The sequence below is a fragment of the Oryctolagus cuniculus genome, unplaced genomic scaffold, assembly GCF_964237555.1.
Source record: "Oryctolagus cuniculus unplaced genomic scaffold, mOryCun1.1 SCAFFOLD_69, whole genome shotgun sequence".
In the NCBI taxonomy this organism is placed as follows: Eukaryota; Metazoa; Chordata; class Mammalia; order Lagomorpha; family Leporidae; genus Oryctolagus; species Oryctolagus cuniculus.
Genome location: NW_027208355.1, coordinates 498,466 through 519,203, shown reverse-complemented (window position 1 = coordinate 519,203; position 20,738 = coordinate 498,466). Strand labels below are relative to the sequence as shown.

The 20,738-nt window shown below is 38.0% G+C and overlaps 1 long non-coding RNA gene across 3 annotated transcripts in view; it reads left to right on the top strand.

Annotated features, from left to right (window-relative positions):
* LOC138848323 (uncharacterized) overlaps positions 1–20,738 on the top strand; it is a 51,568-nt gene that overhangs the window by 23,612 nt on the left and 7,218 nt on the right. Inside the window, exons 2-4 of one of the 3 annotated variants that reach the window (XR_011386113.1) lie at positions 11,185–11,306; positions 13,415–13,452; positions 17,715–20,346. This is a non-coding gene — a long non-coding RNA (uncharacterized lncRNA). Of the gene's footprint in view, positions 1–11,184; positions 11,307–13,414; positions 20,347–20,738 lie in introns of all 3 variants that reach the window. The other 2 variants (XR_011386112.1, XR_011386114.1) reach the window with 2 other exon arrangements.

The following is a 20,738-nucleotide window of genomic DNA, read 5'->3' as shown; positions in this document are numbered from 1 at the left end:
AGTAAGTGCACAGTGACTCCTGTTGTTGACTTAACAAATTGACACTCTTGTTTATGGCCTCAGTAATCACCCTAGGCTCTTGTCATGAGTTGCCAAGGCTATGGAAGTCTTTTGAGTTTACCAACTCTAATCATATTTAGACAGGGTTGTAGTCAAAGTGGAAGTTCTCTCCTCCCTTCAGAGAAAGGTACCTCCTTCTTTGATGACCTGTTCTTTTCACTGGGATCTCACTCGTGGAGATCTTTCATTTAGGTGTTTTTTTTTTTTTTTTTTTTTTGCCAGAGTGTCTTGGCTTTCCATGCCTGTAATACTCTCATGGGCTTTTCAGCCAGATCCACATGCCTTAAGGGCTGATTCTGAGGCCAGAGTGCTGTTTAGGACATCTGCCATTCTATGGGTCTGCTGTGTATCTTGCTTCTCATGTTGGATTGTTCTCTCCCTTTTTGATTCTATCAGCTAGTATTTGCAGACACTAGTCTTGTTTATGTGCTCCCTTTGGCTCTTAGTTCTATCATTATGATCAATTGTGAACAGAAATTGATCACCAGGACTAGTGAGATGGCATTGGTACATGCCACCTTGATGGGATTGAATTGGAATCCCCTGGTATGTTTCTAACTCTACCGTTTGTGGCAAGTCAGGTTGAGCATGTCCCAAATTGCACATCTCTTCCCTCTCTTATTCCCACTCTTATATTGTTTCAACACTTGAGAATAACTGTGTATTGATTACAGTATTCAACCAAAAGTATTAAGTAGAACAAACAAACAAAAATACTAAGAGGGATAACGTATTAAGTTGTTCATCAACAGTCAGGGCAAGGGCTGATCAAGTCACTCTGCCACCTACATGGGAATCGCAGATAAGGTTCCTGGCTCCTCCACTCCTGGTTCCTGGATCCTAGTTTTGACCTAGACCAGCCTGGTCATTGTGGCCATCTGGGGACTGAATCAGCAGATGGAAAACCTCTCTCTGTAATTCTTGCTTTCAAATAAATAACAACAAACATTTAAAAAAATAAAAACACATAAAAACGCTCACCATAATTGGTCATCTGTGAAATGCAAATTAAAACCTCAGTGAGATACCTAGTCACACCCAACAGAATGGATTATATATTTTTAATAATTTATTTTATTAATATAAAAAGAACAGATGCCATATAGTTAAAACATACAATTCTAAGAATATGATCAGTATTTAGACAGGGCCATAAGCAAAGTGGAGGTTCCCAGGGCTGGTCTAGGTCAAAACTAGGAGCCAGGAGCCAGGAGCCAGGAGCCAGGAGCCAGGAACCTTATCTGGGATTCCCATGTAGGTGGCAGAGTGAAAGGACTTGGACTTATTTTAGCTGCTTTTCCCAAGCCATTAGTAGGGAGCTGCATTGGAAGTGGAGCAGCCAGGTCATGAATTGGTGCTCATATGAGATGCTCCATTACTGGCAAGTAATGACCTGCTATGTCACAATGCTGGCCCCTCTTGTGCTCTTATTTATATGTGTTCTTTTATGAAGTGTGTTCAAATAATTTTTCTTTTTTATTGGTTTGTTTTATTGTTGAGTTATAAACATCTGTATATAAGTTGTATGAAAATGTATGCATTACAAATTTCTACTCTGTGTGACTTGTCTGTTTTTTCCTAAAAATTATTTATTATGTTGTGCTCAACATTAGATGATATGTAAAATGCAACTGAGAAAGGGATATCAAAGAACTGTGCTTTCTCTTTGAATCAAACATGAGTAATAATAAGATGGTAAATTCTAAGTAGAGAAGTGTTTGGTTCATTGTGTTTTTTATATATTTTCCTCTCTTTCAATTTCCTGTAATAAACTTCATATCTATTCCCTTGTATACTATAGTTCAATTAACACAAAACATTAGGCAGTCTTTAAAAATTTTTCTATTAACTATAAAGAATATACTCAATTAAGAATTCTTTATCATTTTATTTTAGAAGAAAAGCATCAAATATTCAGGAAACTTTATTGTGAAATCAAATAGACATAGTTTTCATTTACCCACACATGAATATAAAATGCACTCAATTGGTAACTCACAGAGATGACAAAGGGAAAACAATTTTCATCTGAAATATTTCCTGGCTGTTGCTACAGCAATTCAGCAGTAATAGTTATCAAGACAATGTACATTAAGAAAACAAAAAACTCAAAGCTAATTATCTATAGTAAACCAAAAGAAATTTTGAAATGGAATGATTTGATTCAAAGAAAAAGCACCTTCTATGAATTTAGCAAAATAACTTTGATTTTAAATGGAACAATAAAATAGAATTAGTTAACCATGACTTGTTTCAAAGAGGAAACAAATACAGGAATTGATTTACTGGGTGAGAAAGTAACATAACAATTCAATTAAAAATCTGATCTAATATCAGCTGATTCCTTTCTGACTCCAGGGTAGTTAATGCCTATATATCCTTAACCACTGCAGTTTTCTCTTCTCCTTTCCTTCATATTTGAGGTTATGAGTTTTGCACTTTGTATAGACTAGGTAGGAAATTTTCCTTCTGTTCCTCTTAAAATAGCTTATTTAAAAAGATAACCTGAGGCAATTAACAAAGCAAACATAAGCAGTTTTTATCCAATCCATTAACACTTAGACACTGCTCACACTTTTGTAACCAAATTATGGTTAAGTGCGTAAGTAGCCAATATATTCAATTTTCAACAGTAATAAAAATCTCAACAATGTGCCTTATGGAACACTCTTTTAATTTATTTGACAGGTAGAGTTATAGACAGAGAGAGAGAGAGAGAGAGAGAGAGGTCTTCCTTCCATTGGTTCACCACCAAGTGGCCACAATGGCCAGTGCTGCACCAGTCCGAAGCCAGGAGCCAGATGCTTCTTCCTGTTCTCCTATGGGGGTGCAGGGGCCCAAGCACTTGGGCCATCCTCCACTGCCCTCCAGGGCCACAGCAGACAGTTAGACTGGATGAGGAGCTACAGGGACTGGAACCCAGTGCCCATATGCGATGCCGGCACCACAGGCGAGGATTAACCAAGTGAGCCATGGCATCGGCCCCCCGGCACACTCTTAACATTAGTAAAAATAAAATTTCAGCAATCATAACCTATAAAAGCAAAAAATAAGGGGAAGAGTAAAGATTGACCCTGATCGATAAATCAATTTAATTCCAGATGCCATCCTAGTTTGATGTACCTGGTGTTCTAAGAGTATTTCAATCACAGATCTAGAAAACCCATTTCCTTTTATTATTATTATTATTTTATTTGACAAAGTTAGACCATGAGAGAGAGAGAGAGAGACAGAGAGAAAGGCCTTACTTCCATTGGTTCACCCCCCAAATGGCTGTTACGGCCGGAGCTCTGCTGATCTGAAGCCAGGAGCCAGGCGCTTCGTCCTGGTCTCCCATGCAGGTGCAGGGCCCCACTGCCCTCCTGGGCCACAGCAGGGAGCTGGACTGGAAGAGGAGCAATCTGGACTAGAATCTGGCACCTATAAGGGATGCCAGTGCCACAGGCAGAGAATTAACCGAGTGAGCCACAGCGCCAGTCCCATAGAAAAGCCTTCTCCAAACTAAGTGTAAAATTTTACATTGTTTTGGTATTAAACATGCTATTAACATGCTGTCTTTAGCACATTGGATTGAACAGTATATTCTGATTAGGCTGCCATTTTGATGCTATTTTTCTTTAAAGTTTTGTCTAGCATAGTAAATTATTTTGAGACATTAAAATAATTCTGCTGAAAATAATGTAATATAACAAAACTTCTCTGACCTTGCTCCACTGTGATAGATTTTAGTGAAACTGCAGTGACCAAGTTACAAAATGTTCAACCAAGTTGTTTTTATGAGAATTATGTTCGCATATTCACTCATGCAAAAATTCAAGATAGTGTAATAGAAACACTAGTTAAACATTGTGGCTGTATGCATCTCCCTTTATACTATGCATTTAGAAACTGGTAAAAAATCTTAGGTACTAGCAGTTGTGGCAAAACTAGGCAAACTTTGTAGTTGAACCATTGAAAAAGCCCTTATTACAAGATAGTTACATGCCTTTTCAGGAGTGTGCTTTTAATTAAAGAGATTAATAAAGTGAATAGCTGTTTAAAAATCCAGAAAAGCCCAAATTTTACATTGTGGCTAATTGCATTTATACATCAGGGTTAATGATATCTAGTCCCTGTCTGCATAGATTTAATCTAATTATCCATACTGCATATTGCTTTAATAGCCACGTTAAAAAAAACTACTCTTTACTAAGTAGGGTCAGTTATTGTAACTTAAAAATTATTTTTTAGAGGCTGGTGCTGTCGCATAGTGGGCTAAGCCTCTGCCTGCAGCACTGGAATCCCATTTGGGCACCAGTTTAAATCCTGGCTGTTTTACTTCTGATGCAGCTCTCTGCTATGGCCTGGGAAAGCAGTAGAAGATGGCCCAAATCCTTGGGCTCCTGCACCCACATGGGAGACCCAGAAGAAGCTCAGGGATCCTGGCTTTGGATTGACATTGCAGCCAGCTGGGGAGCGAACCAGCAGAATTGCAGACCCCACTCTCTGCCTCTCCTTTTCTCTCTGTGTAACTCTGTCTTTCAAATAAATAAACAAATCTTTTTTTTTTTGTAAGGTAAAGGGTTTATTGGGGAAAACCCAGGAGACTAAAGGGAAGGGGCGAAGAAGGACAAAGAAAGTAATAGAGAGAATAGAGGGGAGCAGGAGAGAGGAGAGAGAGAAGGAGAGAGACAGCGAGGATGAGAGGAGCTGAGAGAGAGAGAGAGAGAGAGAGAGAGAGAGAGAGAGAGAGAGAAGGAGAGGAAAGAGTGAGAGAGAGAGAAGGGAGAAGAGAGCAATAAACAAATCTTAAAAAATTATTTTTAAAATTTTATTAATTGATTTGAAAGGCAGAGTTACAGAGTTAGAGGCATAGAGAGAGGAAGAAAGGTCTTCCAATTCACTCGCCAAATGGTTGTAACAGCTGAAGTTGGGCCAATCTGAAGTCAGGATCCAGGAGTTTCTTCTGGGTCTCCCATGCAGATGCAGGGGCCCAAGCACTTGGTCCATCTTTGACTGCTTTCCCAGGCCATAGAAGAGAGCTAGATCAGAAGAGGAGCAGCAGGACTTGAACCATCATCAATATTGGATTCTGGCACTGCAGGAGGAGGCTTACTGAATTGTTTTAACAAGGGTATCAAACATCAGGGATGAGTTCAAGTTAAAATTCACTGGAGAATGGGAACATCTAAAAGGGTAGTCACTTCACATGCCCATCAAGATACTTGAATAATTTGGAGAGTTGCACAGCAACAAACAAGAAAATGAAGAGCACCAATAACCAGTGCTACAGACTCCTTCTCTTTGAGCTCATTTTTGAGGTCTTGGCAAAGCTGCTACTCTTGATGACATTCTTGCTATGCTTCTCTTTGACCTTAGGGATCCACTTTCCATTGAACATCTTCATGGAGATAGCACCTGCATCAACCGCCTTTGCATTGGGTTGCTCGCTCCCCCTTTGAAGCCTCCATGATACTTTGCTTCATGTGGCCCTGCCACCAGAGCTGGAGGTTCTTGGGCAGTGTGTTAGCTATGCCATCAGGGTCTGATAGCTTACTCAGCAGCAATGCAAAACAGCACCTGGGGGGGAGAAGTAGCAGGTGAAATGTCCTCAGGTGATACTACCTTTCTGTCTGCTGTCTGAAGCATGGATGAAGAAGGAAGGCGTTGCAATGCAAGAACATAAAAGTGCAACCTGTTCCCTGCAACTTGTCTTTGTTTTTAAAGTGTTCTTTGAAATAAAAAAAAAATGAAATTTTGATGAATGTAAAAAAAAAAAAAGTAAACCACAATACATCCAGATTCCTCATAGGAGATTTGGTATACATTATTGAAAATATAAATATGACAATAATCAATGACAAGATAAAACAAAGTAAAATTAGTTTAAGTATAATGCTATATATTATATTATGATTATTAAGGGTAGAAATGGGTAACTTAGCCCTTGATTGTTAGAGAACAATGGTTTTCTTTTTTGTTTTTGTTCTTTACTTCTTTTTTTTTTCTTCATACTATTCAGTAAACTCTCTACTTGGTGTAGGGTTAATCTTATGAGTATAAGAATTAACTGAAAATTTATTTCTTTAAAAAATAAGAACAGGAAAGGAAGAGGGTAAAGGAAGAAAGGCAGGAGTATGGGTGGTGTGGGGGAAGCATCATATTCCCAAATCTGTATATATTAAATGCATTAAATTTTATTCCTCAAACAAAATAAATTAAAAATTAAAAAAGAAATTGGTAACTTAGTTGTTTTGATTATAGAGTTCCAAGAAGATACAGAGCATATGTTTGAAAAATAATTCTAAATAATCTATTCCAATACAATTCATAAATATTGCAGTATCTTAAGTCTACACAAGTTCAAGCTATTTGTAGAAAAACTTTAAAACAGTATTATCAGAGTTTCAATCTAATGTATGGAAAATTTTGACATCAACATGATTTTGAGAAATATATGTACATCAAAGTTACTCTGAATAAGATGAGTCTGCAATAATGACAAATATGTCCACAAAGTTTAAAGGTAAACGTTCTCTTGTTTGCATATATGTATACAATATGCATTTTAAAACAGTTAAAAATACAAGACAAAAGGTATCCCACCAGAATATACAGGAGATTGATGACTGCGCAACAACAACAACAAAATGCAAACCAGGATGGTCACAGTTTACCCATGGTAGGATATTAAGAAAAGAAAGATTACTAATGATATACACAGATGATAGTGACAAAACCAGAATCAAAATGGAAAATAAGTAAGGGATGTTAATTTCATGATTCAAATTATAGTTTGATTACCATAGGTAACGATGAATAATATGGTATCAATATTAAAAGACACAAATATACATGGAAATATTTGAAAAGTATGCCTAACATTACTGGCACTAACACACAGGAAAATGGTAATGGTGAGGAACTAAATGAAAATATTATGGCTATTACTAGAATAATGTAAAAGATGATACCAGTGTTTCAATCTAAATAATAGAAAATTTCAAGTCAATGATTAATTTTGAATAACATAAGAATAAAGTGCAATAAATATGTGAATATAAAAAGATCCCCATATACCTAGTTTTAGGCAGCTGTGTACAATAAAATCACTATAGCAACTCTAAGAATTTTGAGTTACTTGATTATGTCACAATGATAGAGCCTACCAATAAATCAACAGGTTACTTCTAGTGTGGCATAAACTAGGTTAGTGATGATATAGCTAGGTGACAGTAATAATTCAGACAAAATGAAATTTTTTTTTATATTTCTTTTTTTTATCTTTTTTTTATTTTTTTTTAACTTTTATTTAATGAATATACGTTTCCAAAGTACGAATAATGGATTACTATGGCTTCCCCCCCATACCGTCCCTCCCACCCACAACCCTCCCCTTTCCCACTCCCTCTCCCCTTCCATTCACATCAAGATTCATTTTCGATTATCTTAATATACAGAAGATCAGCTTAGTATACATTAAGTAAGGATTTCAACAGTTTGCTCCCACACAGAAACATAAAGTGAAAAATAATAGATGATTTTTTTTAATGATGATGAAATCAGATCAGACCTATTGTCATGTTTAATCCCAGTGAGAGTCAAGTTGGGAGTTGATAGTTTCTTTTCTTTTCTTTTTTTTTTTTTTCTTTTTTTTTTTTCTTTTTTTTTTTTTTTACAGAGGATCAGTTTAGTATGCATTAAGTAAAGATTTCAACAGTTTGCACCCCCATAGAAACACAAAGTGAAATATATTATTTGAGTACTCGTTATAGCATTAAATCTCAATGCACAGCACATTAAGGACAGAGATCCTACATGAGGAGTAAGTGCACAGTGACTCCTGTTGTTGACTTTACCAATTGACACTCCTGTCTATGGCATCAGTAATCTCCCTATACTCCAGTCATGAGTTTCCAAGGCTATGGAAGCCCCTTGAGTTCTCCGACTCTTATCTTGTTTAGACAAGGTCATAGTCAAAGTGGAGGTTCTCTCCTCCCTTCAGAGAAAGGTACCTCCTTCTTTGAAGACCTGTTCTTTCCACTGAGATCTCACTCACAGAGATCTTTTGCCAGAGTGTCTTGGCTTTCCATGCCTGAAATACTCTCATGGGCTTTTCAGCCAGATCTGAATGCCTTTAGGGCTGATTCTGAGGCCAGAGTGCTATTTAGGGCATCTGCCATTCTATGAGTCTGCTGAGTATCTCACTTCCCATGTTGGATCACTCTCCCCTTTATTTATTCTACGGTTAGTGTTAGCAGGTACTAGACTTGCTTATGTGCTCCCTTTGACTCTTAGTCCTTTCATTATGATCAATTGCGAACTGAAATTGATCACTTGGACTAGTGAGATGGCATTGGTACATGCCACCTTGATGGGATTAAATTGGAGTCCCCTGGTATGTTTCTAACTCTACCATTTGGGGCAAGTCAGCTAGAGCATGTCCCAAATTATATATCTCTTCCCTCTCTTATTCCTACTCTTATGTTTAACAGGGATCAAAAGAGAAATCAAAAACTTTCTGGAAGTAAATGAGGATAACAGCACAACATACCAAAACTTATGGGACGCAGCAAAAGCAGTGTTAAGAGGAAAGTTTATATCAATAGGTGCCTACATCAAGAAATTGGAAAGGCACCAAATAGATGAGCTTTCTATTCACCTCAAGGATCTAGAAAACCTACAGCAAACCAGACCCAAATCTAGTAGGAGAAGAGAAATAATTAAAATCAGAGAAGAAATCAACAGGATTGAATCAAGAAAAACATTACAAAAAATCAGCCAAACGAGGAGCTGGTTTTTTGAAAAAATAAATAAAATTGACACCCCATTGGCCCAACTAACTAAAAAAAGAAGAGAAAAGACCCAAATCAATAAAATCAGAGATGAAAAAGGAAATGTAACAGCAGACACCACAGAAATAAAAAGAATCATCAGAAATTACTACAAGGACCTGTATGCCAGCAAACAGGAAAACCTATCAGAAATGGATAGATTCCTGGACACATGCAACCTACCTAAATTGAACCAGGAAGACATCGAAAACCTAAACAGACCCATAACTGAGACAGAAATTGAAACAGTAATAAAGGCCCTCCCAACAAAGAAAAGCCCAGGACCAGATGGATTCACTGCTGAATTCTACCAGACATTTAAAGAAGAACTAACTCCAATTCTTCTCAAACTATTCAGAACAATTGAAGAAGAGGGAATCCTCCCAAATTCTTTCTATGAAGCCAGCATCACCTTAATTCCTAAGCCGGGAAAAGATGCAGCACTGAAAGAGAATTACAGACCAATATCCCTGATGAACATAGATGCAAAAATCCTCAATAAAATTCTCGCCAATAGAATGCAACAACACATCAGAAAGATCATCCACCCAGACCAAGTGGGATTTATCCCTGGTATGCAGGGATGGTTTAATGTGCGCAAGACAATCAATGTGATACACCACATTAACAGACTGCAGAAGAAAAACCATATGATTCTCTCAATAGATGCCGAGAAAGCATTTGATAAAATACAACACGCGTTCATGATGAAAACTCTAAGCAAACTGGGTTTGGAAGGAACATTCCTCAATACAATCAAAGCAATCTATGAAAAACCCACAGCCACCATCCTATTGAATGGGGAAAAGTTGGAAGCATTTCCACTGAGATCTGGGACCAGACAGGGATGTCCACTCTCACCACTGCTATTCAATATAGTTCTGGAGGTTCTAGCCAGAGCTATTAGGCAAGAAAAAGAAATTTTTTTATATTTCAAGTTTATTTTTTTATTTTTTTTTCTTTCAAACTTTTATTTAATGAATATAAACTTCCAAAGTACAGCTTATGGATTACAATGGCTCCCCCCCCATAACATCCCTCCCACCCGCAACCCTCTCCTTTCCCACTCCCTCTCCCCTTCCATTCATATCAAGATTTATTTTCAATTCTCTTTATATACAGAAGATCAGTTTAGCATACATTAAGTAAAGATTTCAACAGTTTGTTCCCACACAGAAACATAAAGTGAAAAATACTGTTTGAGTACTAGTTATAGCATTAAATCTCAATGTACAGCACACTAAGGACAAAGATCCTACATGAGGAGTAAGTGCACAGTGACTCCTGTTGTTGACTTAACAGATTGACACTCTTGTTTATGGCCTCAGTAATCACCCTAGGCTCTTGTGATGAGCTGCCAAGGCTATGGAAGCCCCTGAGTTCACTGACTCTGATCATATTTAGACAAGGCCATGGTCAAAGTGGAAGTTCTCTCCTCCCTTCAGAGAAAGGTACCTCCTTCTTTGATGACCCATTCTTTCCACTGGGATCTCACTCACAGAGATCTTTCATTTAGGTTTTTTTTTCCCCAGAGTGTCTTGGCTTTCCATGCCTGAAATACTCTCATGGGCTTTTCAGCCAGATCCAAATGCCTTAAGGGCTGATTCTGAGGCCAGAGTGTTGTTTAGGACATCTGCCATTCTATGGGTCTGCTGTGTATCTCACTTCCCATGTTGGATCATTCTCTCCCTTTTTTTATTCTATCAGCTAGTATTTGCAGACACTAGTCTTGTTTCTGTGATCCCTTTGGTTCTTAGTCCTATTGTTATGATCAATTGTGAACAGAAATTGATCACTGGGACTAGTGAGATGGCATTGGTACATGCCACCTTGATGGGATTGAATTGGAATCCCCTGGTATGTTTCTAACTCTACCGTTTGAGGTAAGTCAGCTTGAGCATGTCCCAAATTGCACATCTCTTCCCTCTCTTATCCCCACTCTTACATTTAACAGTGATCACTTTTCAGTTAAGTTTCAGCACTTAAGAAGAATTGTGTATTGATTACAGTATTCAACCAAAAGTATTAAGTAGAACAAACAAAAAAAATACTAAGAGGGATAACATATCAAGTTGCTCATCAACAGTCAGGGTGAGGGCTGATCAAGTCACCATTTCTCCTAGTGTTCATTTCACTTTAACAGGTTTCCTTTTTGGTGCTCAGTTAGTTGTCACCTATCAAGGAGAACAAGTGGTATTTGTCCCTTTGGGATTGGCTTATTACACTCAGCATAATGTTTTCCAAATTCCTAACAGGGATCACTTTTCAGTTAAAATTTAAACACCTAACAATAATTGTGTGTTAATTACAGAGTTCAACCAATGGTACTAGAACAAAAAATACTAAAATGGATAAAGTATTACATTGTACATCAACCATCAGGACAAGAGCTGATCAAGTCACTGAAATTTGAAAAGGGATGAACTCATTAAGGTATTTATTTTAATTGTCTTTTTTAATGATTCATTTTATTTTCTTGAAAATAAGGAGGAAGAGGGAGAGTGATCTTCAATTTGTTGCTTCACTCCCCGAATGACCACAAAGCCTCTACTGGGTCAGGGTGAAATCAAGAGCCTGGAACTCTATCTGAATTTCCCACATGGATGGCAGGGTCCCAAGTACTTGGGCCACCTTCCATAGGAGTGAAATGGATTGGAAGTGGAACAGCCAAGACTCAGCCTGAGCTCAGATGGGATACTGGCATCACAGAGAGCAGTTTAACCTTCTGCCCCACAGCACTAGCCACTGTATTTTGATTAAAATGAATGAGTGATTTGCCATAATCATTTATAAAGTGAGAAGCACAAATATAGGTTTCCAGTGAAAAAGAGTCCATGTAATTTTCACTTAAAGAGAATATAAAGATAATGCCAGACTTAGATGTAAAATCTAAGGCATTCATTCTCACAGAAGTGGTAGAGTTGACATATAAGAATGAGGGCCTCTTCCTGTTTTGTACCCTACATGCCTTACTTGGCTCATGTTAGTCTGAGCCTTCATCATAACAATTCTGCCAGTGAGTCACAGCTATGCCCTAACCAACAGATATGAACAAATAGGAACCTTGACCCTGGGGAAGACTCTTTCTTGGGTATTCTACCTCAGTCATCCTTATATCTGCTATACTAATGACATTTAAATGCCCTGTCTTTATTAGTTACCAATTGTTTGTAACTGTATTTGTATTACAGATAATTTTTATATTATACTTTCTCAGTTCAAATTACTAGTGTTTTCTCTCTCTTCAATAGTTACTGATTGTGACAGAATTCATCCAAGGAAATAGGCCTGTATAGATGGAGTATGGGGATTAGTTTGGCCCTGCATTTTAGCCATCTGTTAATTCTTTGTTGCAAAGACCTTTTCTATTCTTTTTACTAATCCTTTGGATTTAACTATAGTGCAGAGTCTGTGACAATGAGATATTGTTATTAGAAGTCCGTGACCTGTAGTGACATAAAAGTAAAACAAGTTATGATGTAGTGGCAAGTAAAACACATGACTTGGGAGCCAAATAGTTGCTATGTTTGATTATGGCCATAATGATCATTCATATGGACTATTGTATGGGTGGATTCATTTGCCTCTTGAGGACATACAAAAAATATTGACAGGGGCTGGGGCTATGGCACAGCGAGTAAAGTCACTGCCTGTAGTGCCAGCGTCCCGCATGGGTGTCAGTTCGAGTCCCAGCTGCTCTACTTCCAATCCAGCTCTCTGCTATAGGCTGGGAAATCTGTAGAAGATGGACCAAGTCCCTTTACCCGCATGGGAGACCTGGAAGAAGCCCTTGGCTCCTGTCTTTGGATTGGCTCTGCTCCTGCTATTGTGACCATTTGGGAGTGAACCAGGAGAGGGAAGACCTTCTCTCTCTCTCTCTCTCTCTCTCTCTCTCTCTCTCTCTTTTTCTCTGCCTCTGCCTCTCTCTAACTCTTTCAAATAAATAAACAAATCTTTAAAATATAAAACAAACATTGACAATTTCATACTCTAAACTCAGCTCAAGCCACAGTTTGAGAAACAGAACATTTTCTTGAAAATTCTAGAAGAGTCTCCCATTTCCTGTAGTCACTGGATTGAAATTGCTAAACACACACACACAATTATTCAGGTTGCTGAATTAGGATGCCAGTTGAATTCTCAACCTTCTATGTTTTTTCATGTGAAATTTATGGGGATTATTGGTAACGAGTGAGATACTGACATTTGGAATCAGCACATCTTATTTGGACCCCAATGAAACTCACCATATGAAACCATTTAGTCATTTTGGGATCCTCTTACCAGAAGTAATTTACAGTCCAGTGTCCAAGAGACTAGCTTTCCTCTGAAAACCCAAGCATCATAAGGAGTGGAATCTTCAAAAAGGGATGATCATTCACTTCCTGGCCCACTAGAACTGTTCTGTTGCAACTAGATGTACTTGGTTGCAAGCACATATTGTGACCCAGGAAGAAGTAACATCTTTACTGTTGTTGTATAGGCAAATCATAAAAGTGCACACTGGCTGGCTTACATAATATAAATCTGTTTGTTCATAGCACTGGAAGTTAGAATTCCAAGATGAAAGTATCAACAGGTATGGTTCCTTCCAATGCCTCCTTCTTTGATTTGAAGATGGTCACATTCTTGCTGTATGTTCACCTGTTCTTTCCTTTGTGTGTGAACATACCTGTTCCTTTTGTCCAAATATCTTTCTTTTGTAAGAACATCAGTCCTTGGATAAGAGTTCATCCCAAAAGGCTCACTGTATATCAGTTATTTCTTTAATGGTCCAATTTCCAAATAAATTTATATTCTAAGGTACTAGGGTTTAGCTTCTTCAAATTATGAATTTTTAGGGTACACATCTTCTCCCCTAACACACACCTACAAGAACTGTGGGAGTAGAGTGATAACTGTTATAATTGACATTTTTGTACTATTTAACTTTTACAAACGTCTTGCTGTATTACACACGCAATCAAACAGGAATCGAGTGATAATGTCAGAGAGTATAAAACAGGAACAAACTTAAATGAACTTCAATGAAAAACAACCATACTGAATGGGGTAAAACATATCCAAGTAAACTTGTATACATTATTTTGATTATGATACCTCAGTTTAAAGACAGATAAAACTGTGAATAGATAATGAGTTCTACTATGGTTGATTTTTACTGCAGTATGGATTAGCATCCTAAAACTATATGTTTATATATGCTAGAATTGATGGAATTATAAGATTAAGATTAAAATATGATTTAAACTAAATAAGTGCTGTAATCCTTTCACTTACATATTATTTTCTGGGTATTATTCATTGCAAGGAAACAGGTTTATAGTGCAATGGTTTCTTCCAGACTGAAGAAAGAGACTAGTATTTAGAAATGACATTGGAACATTTCATCATGCCAATAAAATGGAAATGATTAGATTAATGGAGAGAATTCAAAAGGATACAGAAAGCAGCTTGAATGGCTACCACAGGTCAAATACAGGGGTTGAGTATCTAAATAGTAGCACATTTTAATTTGTTAAGTAAAATAAAATTCTATGAGCTCCTCTTGTTATAAAAGTGGATAAATAGGTGTGGGAGAAGTGAACACTTTTATTAAAGTAGGACTACCACTGTTTTCAGGTGAAACTGCTGTCTGCAATGCCAGCATCCCATATGGGTACAGATGAGAATCTTGGCTGCTCCACTTCTAATCAAACTCCCTAATGATGTGCCTAGGAATGCAGTGGAATGGCCATGTACCTGGGCCCCTGCACTCATGTGACAGACCCACATGAGGCTCCTGGCTTCTGGTTATGGCCTCACTCAGCTCTGGCTTTTGTGGCCATTTGAAGAGTGAACCAGCAGTTGGAAGACTCCTCTTACTCTCCCCCTATCTCTCTCTCTGTAACTGTGCCTTTTGGATAAAGTAAATCAATCTTTTAAAAAATAAAATTAAAAAATAAATTAAAATAACAACTAATTAAAACAAAATAATGGCAATTGTAAAAACAACCATTTAGAAAACATCTGAGTAATAACAGAGCCAGACAATAATTATCAATAAATACTAAAATGGGTGGATGAAATTTTCCTAATTTAATTACTATTTCAAAGTATCTCACCACAATTTATTACAAATAGACAACTACCAATTTCACAGTAGAGAAACATGGTAGATATCACCTTAAGAAATTATGAAATTAACATCTCCAAAGATAGAGCAAGTCAGCATCATGTATCTCCTGACCCAATGTGCTGAGAAGGACACAATATCACTTCTGGGGTGGTTCTGCCACAAAAATCACAACCTGAATGTGGTGTAGAGAATCACAAGGCAAATCAAAGTTAACTAGCTTATCCAGTTAATGAAAGAAAAAGAAAGACAACAATTCTTCCGGTTGAAAAATGTTAGATATATGGTAAATGAATTCAATGTGTGATGCTAAACAGGAATAGGAGTGGTACATAGAAGAGAGTAAACTGCTGTAAAGGACATTACTGGGATGAGTGGATAACTCAAATATAGAGTTTGGAGATATGTAACACTATTATCAAACTGTTATAGTTTCTTAATTACTGTATTATGAATTAAGAGAATACTCTTGTTCTTAGAAAATGTTATATAGTGAACTGTTTAAGGGAAAAGTGGCAAAAAGTTTGCAATTCACTTCCAAACAATAGAGATACAACAAGTATAGTATGTGTTTGTGTGTGATGTGCATGTAGAGAGAACAAGCAATTTCAGGGATTAACTTGTAAATCTGAGTAATGAGTATCTAAGAACACTTGATTCTATTTTATAATTTCTTAAAGTTTCATTAAAATTGAAAAGTTACAGAAACAACGCACACTCCTAAATCATTCTTATGTTAAATTTTATGAAACTAAATGGGAATATATACTAGATAAAAATGAATGAAAATGAGAACAATATATATCAAAAATTGAACAAAAGAAATGATTGATAAAAGAATAATAAAATTAAGCAATTCTAAATAAATAAAACAGAGTCAGTGCTGTGGCATAAAAGGTTTCACTGCCACCTGAAGTGTGAGCATCCCTAATGAGTGCTGATTCATGACCTGGCTGCTTCACTTCTGTCCTGGTTGCTCCTCTTCCAGTCCAGCTCTCTGCTGTGGCCCGGTGCAGCTCCTACTGTTGCAGCCATCTGGGGAGTGAACCAGCAGATGAAAGACCTCTCTTTCTGTCTTCATTTGTCTCTGTAACTCTGTCTTTCAAATAAATAAAATAGGTCTTTAAAAAGAAAAAGATGACCTTGTTTCCCACAGCCAAAGCATTTTTTTCAGGAGCTTTAAGGGCAGAAGCCAGTAAGTTATTTTATAAGTTTCAGTCCCTACAGTTTGACACAATTTGGTCATTTCTGCTGTGGTAGTTTCAGGCTTAGTGTGGACTGTGTTTAATATATTTTTGCAGCCTTGATTTGAATTTTCATAAGACTTTTTTTGAGAGGTAGAGTTATAGGCAGTGATAGAGAGAGACAGAGAGAAAGGTCTTCCTTCTGTTGGTTCACTCCCCAAATGGCCACTATGACTGGCACTGTGCCGATCTGAAGCCAGGAGCCAGGTGCTTCCTCCTGGTCTTCCATGCAGGTGCAAGGGCCCAAACACTTGGGCCATCCTCCACTGCCCTCCTGGGCCATAGCAGAAAGTGGACTGGAAGAGGAGCAACCAGGACTAGAACCCGGTGCCCACATGGGATGCCGGTGCCACAGGCAGAGGATTAACCAAGTGAACCATGGCGCTGGCCCCCAAGACATTTGTTTTAATAATGCTTTTTCTGCTTCTTGATGATCTAATGCTGCCCAAAAGCTTTCTCTAGCCTATCCACAAAGGGCATATAGCCTTCAGTAGGTCCCTGGCAAACTATAGAAAAGGAAGTAGAAGGGTCTTTAACATCAGCAATCTTTTTCCAAGCTTCTAATGCAATATTAGAAATGTGCACATAAGCCTCCCTTCAAAAATAATCAACTTTGCTGACCAAGATCTGAAAAGGCTCCCTCTCCTAGCAACTGTTCCAAATTAATAGGGATATTGTTATGTAAATTATCTATGGCTTGTATGGAAGCCAAATCTCTATATTCCCAAACAGTGTCCTGCTCTGGAGTAACCAAGATTTTAACTAGAGTTTTTGAATCCCATGGCACCATCTCATATCTTTCTCCAATTCTATCCAATATGCCCACTGTATAAGAATTTTGCAGGGCTGGCACTGTGTATAGCAGGTAAAGCCACCAACTGCAGTGTTGGGTCAGTATCCCATATGGGCACCAGTTCGAGTCCTAGCTGCTTGACTTCTGATCCAGGTCTTTGTTGAGGAGATAATGTGGTTCAATCTTATCTTTGTGTTGTGCTGGGGACAGAGAGTTCCCCATGCTTATTACTCACCAGGATCTTGAGATGAAGAGAGAAATCTGTAACCCTTGCTGGGCATGATGATTTGTCCTTTGCCCTTCTTGCCAAGGGTCCCTCTTTGGGTGCCAGGTGCTGTGAGTGTGTTGCAAGTGAAAGGAGAGACAGGACACAGAAACTTTGCCTCTGAGGAGCACTGCTGGAATGCTCCCTATGCAGCCCCAGTGTGCTTCCTCCATTGAAAAAGATTACATTAGCTATTTGTATAGAATATGTGCATATTCTAACATTACTTGTAACATTACTTGATAATCCTCAGAATATGATTGTGAAGACATCATTGGGGTTCTCCCTGTCTTGGTTTACTGGATAAGCAAGCCTGGGAAAGTAGCTGCATGTCCTTGTGGGAGCCACAGTTCTGTGAGAACTCAATGTTCTTCTTTATCAAAGGTCATTTACTATTTCTAATCAGTTCCTTATCTCTAATCAGCTTCTGCTGCTGCACCCCATGGCAGGAAGAGTGTGTCCTCAACTGAGAATGCTTTGACAGAAGCTTTGTTCCTTACATGAGAGATACCTGCAGTCTACTTGAATACAACCTACCTTATACAAACTTCGTTTTTCACATGAGGATCCTAATTGCTAAGATCCAGAGAAGTAAAATAGGTTGTTCAAGATCACATAGGTAAATTGTAGCAGTGATAACACTACATAGAATTAGGTATCTCAATACATTCTCAATACATCAGCCACTGTTCTGTCATTATAGTACTCACTCTGGAGTTACAGGATAAAATTTGTGGAAAATTAAGATTGGAAAATCAGCAATTGTTATTTTGTTACAGTCAAAAACTTCTTTGTATACTTATAAGTTGACATTTTTCTAGTATGTTTACTACTTGAAATGTAAAACAAATAGCCTCATCTATTTGCCAAAATAAGTTATATAAGTTATTTCCTATATATGTTTAAAAATTATTTGGTTATTTGCTTGGCATAAGAAGTATCCCTGCATATCTGAAAACCTTGAATGGGAGTAAGTCACTTGGGTTTTAAGAATGCTGTATTTTGGCCGGCGCCATGGCTCAACAGGCTAATCCTCCAACCTGGTGACACCAGTACACTGGATTCTAGTCCCGGTCGGGGCACCGGATTCTGTCCCAGTTGCCCCTCTTCCAGGCCAGCTCTCTGCTGTGGCCAAGGAGTGCAGTGGAGGATGGCCCAAGTGCTTGGGCCCTGCACCCCATGGGAGACCAGGAGAAGCACCTGGCTCCTGGCTTCGGATTAGTGTGGTGCGCCAGCTGCAACAGCCAGCCGCAGCGGCCATTGGAGGGTGAACCAACGGCAAAGGAAGACCTTTCTCTCTGTCTCTCTCTCTCTCTCTCTCTCACTATCCACTCTGCCTGTCAAAAAAAAAAAAAAAAAAAGAATGGGAAAAAAAAGAATTGAAGAAAAAAAAGAATGCTACATTTTAGGTCTCTTAATGTTTTCAGTGATGATGTTTTAAAGGCTCTGTTTTATCAAAAATGATAAAGACTTTGTTTTTCAGTGCCCATGGTGTTACCACCTAATGAAGTGTATTAAACTAGAATTCTCAGCAGAGTTATTTAATACTGAATTCTAATACTTTGGGATATTTTAAGGTGAGAAAATAGGATTTCTTTCAAATCTCATAAGATTGATAATCAAAATTTGATGATATCTACAGTGTTTCATCATTTTATTTTAAATATTAGTCAAATTGATATTTTTTATTTTAATTTTAATTAGTGTTTAACAGATTCAATATGGATTATAGATACAATTCTAAGAACACAATTATAAACTCATCCTCCTTCTGCTCCACCCTATTCTTTCTTTGTCTTTTTTTCAGCTTCTGAGATAACATTTTAAATTTACACTATGGTAAAAAGGCATAATGATTCAAGGAACAAGTTTAACAAATAAAAAGAAAAAAAATCCTAGTTTAGTGGGAATATAGACAGTGGCTAAAAACAACATTTGAATGGAAAATTAAAGACATCAAATAATAAAATCAATTTTTTAATTCTTTACTAAAAGCCTCAGAGAAAGTCTTTCATTATTTATTAAATGTCAATGCAAAAATGGATTTATATGATCCCTTAAAAACTGATTAATTTGTGTGCAATAAAGTGGAACTTTTCTCAAGTTTTCTTGACAGTCTCACAGAAATACTTATGTTCAGGGACTGGAAGAATTAGTATCACCAAGATGTCCATACTACCAAAATCAATTTACAGATTCAATGTGATCCCAATCAAAATACCAATGACATTCTTCCTAGATCTAGAAAAAAAGGATGCTAAAGCTCATAGAAGAACAGAGACCCCAAATACCTAAATCAATCTTATACAACAAAAACAAAGCTGAACACATCACAATACCATATTTTAAGATATATTACAGGGTAATTATAATCAAAACAGCTTGGTACTGACAAAAAATAGAAGTGTAGACCAATAACAGAAACTCCAGAAACCAATCCATGCATCTACAACCAACTAATTGTTGGCAAAGGAGCTACCCTGGAGCCAGCGCAGTCTCTTCAACAGATGGTGCTGGAAAAACTGGATCTCCATGTGCAGAAGTATGAAGTTAAACCCCTCCTTTACAGCTTACACAAAAATCCACTTAAAATGGATCAAAGACACAAATATACAACCAGATTCCCTCCAATTACTAGAGAATATTGGGGAAACTCTGCAGGACATTGGCATAAGGAAATACTTCTTGGAAAAGTCCCCAGAAGCACAGATAGTCAAAGCCAAAATTGGCAAATGGGATTACTTCAAATTAAGAAGCTTTTGCACTGCAAAAGTAACATTCAGCACAGTGAAGAGGAAACTGAAGGAATGGTTGAAAATATTGGCAAACTATGAAACTGATAAAAGATTACTTTGCAGAATCCATAAAGAGATCAAGAAGCTGGGAAGAATAGAGGAACTGAAGACCCCATAAATGACAGCTCCTGCCCTGCAGGAACCCCATACACACAGCCCGGCCTCTCCCTGGTGACCACTCCAGTCCCCACTGCACAATCAGGGAGACGCAGGGCTGCAATCACACAGATGGCTCTGGGGCCCAGAAGTCTCTGAGAGCAGGTAAGGGCCAGGACTCATGGGGTTCTGGGTGCCATCCAGGCCCCACGTTGAGGGCCGGGGGGGCCCAGGGAAGCACTGTGCCAGCCATGGGATAGGCCCCACAGATTGCAGAGATGACCTCTGGGAGCCCTGTGTCCTGTCTTCATGTTCACCAGGTCCACCTTCCCCTACTCTGGACTCCTGACCCCACACACTCACCATTTCTAGGAATCAGAAACAGGTGGTGTCCTGCAGTGAACAGTCAGAGCACAGTGGATGTTTCCTTTACTTCAGAGTTTCCCAGCAGCAGAACATGCTCCTTGGACCTCTCAGAGGTGGAACTGGACTACTATGGTGTCAAATTCCTGCAAGATTACCTAGTGTTTACACCACCAGGCCTGATTGGATGGCTT